This window comes from Lissotriton vulgaris, chromosome 3_1 (genome assembly GCF_964263255.1).
Source record: "Lissotriton vulgaris chromosome 3_1, aLisVul1.2, whole genome shotgun sequence".
In the NCBI taxonomy this organism is placed as follows: Eukaryota; Metazoa; Chordata; class Amphibia; order Caudata; family Salamandridae; genus Lissotriton; species Lissotriton vulgaris.
The window spans coordinates 474,418,968-474,426,488 of NC_141689.1; positions in this window are offsets into that span (position 1 = coordinate 474,418,968).

Genomic DNA, 7,521 nt, shown 5'->3' on the forward strand with positions numbered 1-7,521 from the left:
TGCTCGCGACGGCCGTTGGCCGATGCGCGCACGCAACGGGTTACACTCCTTTTATTAGATACATAATCATGACCTGGCAGTGTGGCGATCAAATAACATTTACCACATTCGCATTGTTATTGTCTTTACATCGATATATCTTGTTGCATATTGTACAGATCGTTTAATTAAATCCATCCTTGAGAACATTGCAATTCGGCACAGTATATATTTTCCCCCTTTGTTCCTCTACCCTTGTTTCTAGTCGATGACACAAAGTCCTCTTTATTGAGTCCATCTCCCCCATAATTTGTCCCATTTCTTTGGGCAACCCCTACCCTGGAACACCACCTTATCGGCATTGCAACACCAGTCTAAGCAGTGGTGTGGAATGTATTAAAATATCTACTTGTCCATGGGGCAAGTTGCTTCATAAATCTACTTGTCCTGTAACAAAATCCACTTGTCCCTTTGGTGCCATGTGGTTCGGCGACAAATTATGGCTGCAATATCATTATATAAGAGCTCTTATATAGCCTCTCTGAATGTGCCAGGTCTCATAACATAATAGCTTTTGAATACTAGCAATCCCTTTATGTTGCCACGTTTCTGCAGATCTACATACTGGGACTGAAGGTAGTGGTAAGCAATAGTTCCAGGGTTGGAATGCCCTTTAAGTCTGTGCAAATCTACTAAGTGTGTTTTTAAGGGGTTTCAAAAACTCTTCTCTAATCTTTCCCATACTGAGAAATGTTGGAAATTTACTCCTGACAAGGGCAGACGTAAACCTTCTTCCAGAGTTGGGAAAAAAGTGGTTGATGGGAAAAGGACCTTGCAAAAACTCAGGTTTTCGCATGAGCATATCTACACATGCATATTTGCTCATGATAAACTGCAGTTCACAAATATTTTCCGTGAGTACATTTCTTGCACTACTTCTATAAATTCTTGTAAATTCACGAAAGCCATATAGCTGCACTTAATGCAAGGACATATACCAAGGGTGCCCTTTTGAGACTTTCTTTAACAATAGGGCCCCTAATTTGGTCTGGTGTTAACCACAACCTTTTGTGTTTGTTAAAATTCTCTCTCCCTCTCTCTGTATCGGCTGGCTTCACTGTGAGTGAAGGCATTAAGCTCTTTCACAAGGAGTATATTGGCACACAAAGTAGTTTTGTTCAGTGGCAGTGAGTGCTTTTTTTAGACCAAATTATTTTTGCGTTTGCCAATGTTTGTAATAATGGTGAGGGCCCGTCAGCTCTCACATCAAGAAGGCTTTACAAAAACTATGCCAAAACAAGTCACGTATTGGCAAAACTAAAAAAGCTGACCACTAATTTCAGACCTACTGGCTTTGCCAATGCTTGTTTATTTTTATGTTTCTCATAATCCTATTGAAACTGGTTACACTGATTTTCCAATATGAACATTTTTGCGAAATACTAGCATGCATCAACACATTTTACTAAATGATGCTGCAAAGAAACGGTACCTGAAATTTCACAGTAGTTTAGCAAGGTGTGCACCTGTTACAACGCATTTTTTACAACGCACTACCGTTACAACGCATCTATTACAACGCAGGTACTGTTACAACTCATGTTTTTACAACGCATTTTTTTACAACGCAGGTACCTTTACAACGCATACCATTACAACGTAAGTATTGGTAAGTATATAATTATTTTTTAAATGTTATTTTTTGGGGGTAAAGGGGTATTTTTAGGGGTTAGGGTCAGTTTTGGGTTTTAGGGTAAAGGGGTATTTTTAGGGTTCAGGGTCAGTTTTGGGTTTTAGGGTAAAGGGGTATTTTTAGGGTTCAGGGTCAGTTTTTAGTTTTTGGGTAAAGGGGTATTTTTAGGGTTCAGGGTCAGTTTTCAGTTTTTGGGTAAAGGGGTATTTTTAGGGTTCAGGGTCAGTTTTCAGTTTTTGGGTAAAGGGGTATTTTTAGGGTTCAGGGTCAGTTTTCAGTTTTTGGGTAAAGGGGTATTTTTAGGGTTCAGGGTCAGTTTTCAGTTTTTGGGGTACAGGGTAAATTAAAATTAATTTTTAATTAAATTATTTAATAGTAAATAAATTTATTTAAATTACATTACATTATTTTTGGGGTTTAGGGTCAGTTTTGAGTTTTTGGGGTACAGGGGTACAGGGTAAAAATAAATTACTTTTTTTTAAAAATTACAATAATTAATTTAGATTATTTAAATTAATTTACTTAAATTTATTTTGGGGGTTGAGGGTTAGTTTTGAGTTTCTGGGGTACAGTGTAAAAATAATCTATTATTAATTTTAAATTAAATTAATTAATGGAAATTAAATTAAATAAAATTACCTTAAATTATATTTTTTAAATTTAATTTACGATTATAATATTAATTTTAAAATATACTTACCAATACTTACGTTGTAATGGTCTGCGTTGTAAAGGTACCTGCGTTGTAAAAAAATGCGTTGTAAATGCATGCGTTGTTACAGTATCCGCGTTGTAAAATCCGCGTTGTAACGGTATGCGGAGTAAAAGTCCGCGTTGTAACATCATATATCCGTTTAGCAACATTTTTTTTCCTACTTTCATTTTTTTGGAACATTTTATATTGAAAGCAAAGAGTAATTAATCTTGCTCTCAAGCTTCTGAAAATATTTGCATGTAATCAGAGAGCATTCTGGGAGCATTATGCATAGCCTCATATTGCTAAACGTTGAAACTGTGAGTACACATTTTTATACTGTAACCACTGTCAGTAGTGCAGTCAGAACTTACATTTACTTAGAGCGCTCACCCTAATAATAAAGGTTTTCAATTAATGAACCATAAATACAAGTTTGAACAGCATTAACATAGGCACACAAATAATAACTTTTTCAGGCAGTGCTCTTCCCTGGCCCTTATTGTGCTACTGCAAACTGGCAGCCAAAGGGTTTGTGCTGCAGGGGGTTGGGCCTACTTGTCCCAAGGACAAAATACACATTAAAACTTGTTGCCCTTGACCCCAAACAATATGTCCTGGGCGTCGGGCTATAGAAATTCCACATCCATGTCTAAGTCTTCTTAGGCCCCACACTTCTTAATCTTTTTTCACTACTTCATGAAGTCAGGGACTTTTGAAGGCACAGCAAGTGAAGCAACCATAGTTGTCCAGTCAAAAGATTCAATGCTTGGCAAAAATTATAGATTTAAGGGGGGGTTCTACCCAAAAAAATCCACATGGGACCTGGGTGCTAAATGGTATAGGAAAGGAGGGTCCCAGGAGAGTTTAATGCATTTGCTTAAATTTATTGTAGAAAAATCAAATGTCATAACAAGCAATGTCAATTAATCGCAATGCATGAGCCATATCATTTGGTAAATAAAAGTGCCCCAAGAAAGGAAGGAAAGTGGGATAGCGTGATGCTGTGAGGGAAAGGACAGTGAGGGAGTAGAATTAGTGACAAATCAAATATTGCAAAGTTAATTCAGAATGCAATATGGTTTCATGGCTTCAGATCTCTGAGCCGAAGAATTATGGGATTTTAACATATCCCAAAAATATTGAACTGTTTCTGTTGACACTTAAGTATTCAGAATCATGGGGGAGTGTCAACCAAACAAAATATGGAAGTAGCCGTCGACGTTTCGACCCCACGCTACACTTGTAGGCGTATATATAGCCTTACATCGGGGTCTTCATCAGGACAGGGTTATCAGCAAGGGAGCACTACAATATCTAGAAATATAAAAACAATATGGTGTAACTCGCCGACAATCAATGTCAAGTTACCGTAGTGAGCGGTAAACACATAACTAACACTATTACCATGGCTGTATACAAACAAACAGGTTATGAAGCATATAAGAACTATGCATTTGGAAAACATAAATACGAAAAATCAAAACTTGAATATACATTTCAAATCATTCTATACAACCCATGAGTGGTATCTAGTTTAAGGAGATTTAGTGTATACAGGCTGACATACACAAACACAAGAGTCCTGACTCAGCCAGAGGAAACCACATTATTCAGTGGGAATTACTGATCCCGTGAGGGTCATAAGGCTCTAAGTCAACGGTGACAGTTAGGCTTTGTAGAGATGTACTGAATTGGTAAAACGATCTAGATTTACTATTGTGTAAATGACAAAGATCTATGGAGGAATAGGATCACTAGACAAGTTAAGGAGAACATACCTGCTCAGGTAGAGCAAATTTCATGGCTATGACCACAATATGCACGCTGGACGATCAGGCTGAATCTGCAGGCAGGGGGACGTATATTAATAGACCGAACACTCTTCATTGATAAATTGCGACATTGTGTAGAAATTTGGGCTTACCTATAGAGCCCACTAGGTTGCGAGTATCCTGCTCTTTGATATCGCACCACACCGGCTGTTCGGCATTGAGACTCACATCAGATATGCCGCATCTGTAAATAGTAAACCAGGAGGGGTATGTTTAAAACCACATCACTGGTTTGGTGGCTAAGGCCTAGGCAGGGGAATTGGGCTCACCTGGTTTTTGAAATCACAGAGTTATAAATCGAAGCCTGACTCCAGAAGATAAGCGTGGCTGGTTGGGGAAGTTAATCACGTTGTTTTGACACCCCGGATCTGTGGGCGGGTGGGCAAGTGTTAGTGGATTCGTCAAATCGACCGTAAATATATTACATTTACATACACCATGGGAGAGCGGGCTTACCTATATAGCCCGTGAAAGTTCGAAGTATGCAGTTTCATCAATTTATCACTTGTATCGGCGGAGCGTCCATACAGATCGCATCACGTTTGCCGCATCTATGAATAGTGGGACAAGAGAGGTGGTAGATTAAAGCCGACTCGGTAGGGATCTAGTAGGCTTAGGAGACATCTAAAACGGGATTAATCTTACTGTGTGTCGACGATCACGGAGCTCAAAACTTCAGCCTTTCCGCGGTTGCTGGCTGCAAGCGAGTGGGCGTGGCCTGTGGGGAGGTTAATGAAGATAAAGGGAGGACATTAAGTCGGGAGCGTTGCTAGTGGCAACATGAGGCTCCAAAGGCTGTTCCGGGTCTGTCCCAGAGATAGAGGAAGGACATTGAGTCCAAAGCGTTACTAATGGCAACCTGATTGTTAGAAGCTGTAGGGAGTGAGCCGCGGCGAAGAAAATTGACCGGGACTGGTACTAAATGCACCACGTGCTGGATTTCAATGAAGCCAAATTAATAAAATCGATCTAGGCGCAGTAAACTGATAGATACATGTGGCATCAGTAGAGGTTGTCCATTCCTTAAGTAATGGAAATGATGCACCTCTCAGACACGAGGGTGAAGATCACTTCCTAAATGTCTTACGTAAGGATAGGTACTGGGTGCACAACATCATATGTATCGATAAAGCCAAATTATTAAAAAAGGCGCATTATTAAAAATTATAGGCAGCAACACTTAGAACCCCTCCTATCACACCTGATTAGCCACTCGCAGGTGGGCTTCATAAAGAACAGACTATCTAACTACAACACACGTCTTTTATGCCACATCCTTGAGAGAGAGCAAAATCCTCAGAGACAGCTACTGTAGCGATAACTTTGGAGGCAGAAAGAAAAAACTTTTGAGGCATTCAATAGGGTCTCATGGATGTTCTTATGAAAAGTTCTCCTCAAATGTGACCTGGGGAAAACATTCACGAGAATGGTCATGGTGCTCTAAAGTGGCCAATCTGCCAGGGTATGCCAGGGGATTATTATCCTCCTCACTAAGTTTAGAAAGGGAGACCAGACAAGGCTGTCCTCTTTCCCCCTCTCTTTTCATCTTATCGCTAGAACCTTAATTCATAATATTGAGAATAATATTCAGATGTCTGGGGTCATCTTTGGCAGCACCTCGATTAAACTGGTGGCTTACACTGACAACATGTTAATCACCACAGAGAATGTCAAAGAAACAAACATCCTCCAGTGGCATCAGTTCTTCCTGCCTACCCTTTTAGTTTCTTTTCACTATTTACACTTACTATACTAACCTAAGATGGCCGCCATCGTTTTTCCTAACTCACTTTTACGTAGTCCTTCTTTCATTTTTCACGTAGTCTATGAACGCTAACTCTCCCCGCGTTTCTTACACCGAATACGTTGCTCTTGGCGTCTGGAGACTTTGAGCACCGTTCCCCGACTCTGGTGGTGAGTGATATGCACAGGCTCTTTAAGCACCTTGTTTACTTTCAATTACCGGCGATTAAAGCCCGTATCCTTTTCCCTCAGATTGACTGGACCACTCATTCACCACACGTATAGTTGAAATTAGAGTTGCATATCTGGTAAGCCATTTCGCTTTGTGCACTCGCTTACAGTTTAATTACCGTCACGCCATTCAGCTTTCTAAACGCGAGTTTTTCTTATAGTTCCACCGCTAATATCGAAGTAGAAGCTTGCCTTTTGACTTCCTAGTCACGTTGAGTGTACTGGTAAGAACCGAATCTCCTCACATAACACCTGCCAACACTCATTGTCACAATCCCAGTTTTCACGTTAGTTTAATACGCATGTTTCGTTTCACGCATCGCAATATGGTATCCATTGGCACCTTAAGCGTCTTTTTTTCTTTTCTTGATCACATCACTTTACCTTTCTCTTGGCTTCTAAACCTCCAAGTTATCAATACCTCATGCTTTCACCATATTTTCTCTAATGTGGGGCTACGGATTCAATGTTACTCTGCCTGTTGCCTTTGTAAACAATTGTTTGACATGTACATATTATTTTGTGTAGATTCCCCTGACGAAGGGCGTGTTGTTTTTGCCCGAAATGCATTGGGATTTATAATTTGAAACTCAACATGAATCTTCTTGGATTTCATCCTTTGGATTTGGAACTTGAATTATCTGAATTTACATAAAGACTTTCGATTCAAAAATTAAAGGACCACTTTTGTTTTATTGTTTGAAACTGTTCTTTGTGAAAATTGAAACTCTGATGATAACGTTTTTGAAATGTAATTGAAATTACTGTCTAACTTAGTACACTCAGTTTGAGTGACTTGCAGCAGTGCACCGGGACGACCAGATCTTTATCTGGTATTCTTTGTAAAGAATCCATTCCAGCATTATTTGAAATGATTGTTAGTTCTGCCCAGGTCTCAGGGTACAAACTTAATAAAGATAAGTCAGAAGTCAAAGGCCTAAATAACCTATGTACTAACAACATCATATCAGATAATGGCCTTACATGGCAACCCCATTTAACAATAGAGCCAGAATTTCAATCAAAACACTAAAGTCAAGCGAGACATTAACGCAACAATGGATACCATACTAAGCAAGTTAGCTGAAGTTCACGACCTCGCTAAATCAACAAAAGAAAAAATCTCTGCAATTAGGCAAGATATTAGAGACACTAACGTCAGACTGTCTGAGACAGAAAACAGGATTAGCCACCTAGAAGACACCGAAACCAGAGTGTGTAAATCCCTTAAAAGTCTAACAGTCACAACAGACTCCTTGACAAAACGCCTGGCAGGGCTTGAAGACAGGAACAGAAGGGGGAATCTTAGAATTTTTGGGATTCCCGAAGGAGAAGAAGATCCTTCA